The sequence below is a fragment of the Cebus imitator genome, unplaced genomic scaffold, assembly GCF_001604975.1.
Source record: "Cebus imitator isolate Cc_AM_T3 unplaced genomic scaffold, Cebus_imitator-1.0 Scaffold21, whole genome shotgun sequence".
Taxonomy (NCBI): domain Eukaryota; kingdom Metazoa; phylum Chordata; class Mammalia; order Primates; family Cebidae; genus Cebus; species Cebus imitator.
In genome coordinates, this window is record NW_016107336.1 from 7,835,849 (window position 1) to 7,836,372 (window position 524).

Here is a 524-nt window from a genome sequence, read left to right on the forward strand (position 1 = left end):
TTTTTTTTTTTGAGACAGAGTTTTACTCTGTTTTCCAGGCTGGAGTACAATGGCACGACCCTGGCTCACTGCAACCTCTGCCTCCTGGGTTCAAGCAATTCTCCTGCCTCAGTCTCCTGAGTAACTGGGATTAGAGGTGCTGGCCACCACACCTGGCTAATTTTGTATTTTCAGTAGAGATGGAGTTTCACCATGTTGTCCAGGATCATCTCAAACTCCTGACCTCAACTGATCTGCCCACCTCGGCCTCCCAAAGTGCTGGGATTACAGGCATGAGCCACTGCACCCAGCCTGAACCATTCTGTATGTTTTAAATAATGCATGCTCATGAATTGTTGTTGTTGTTGCTGATTTTAAAGACAGAGTCATGCTCTGTCACCCAGACTGGAATACAGGGGTGCCATCATAGTTCACTGCAGCCTTTACCTGGGCTTAAGCCATCTTCCTGCCTCAGCCACCTGAGTAGCTGGGACTGCAGGCATGCATCACAATGCCAAACTAACTTTTTGTTGGTGGAGATAGGG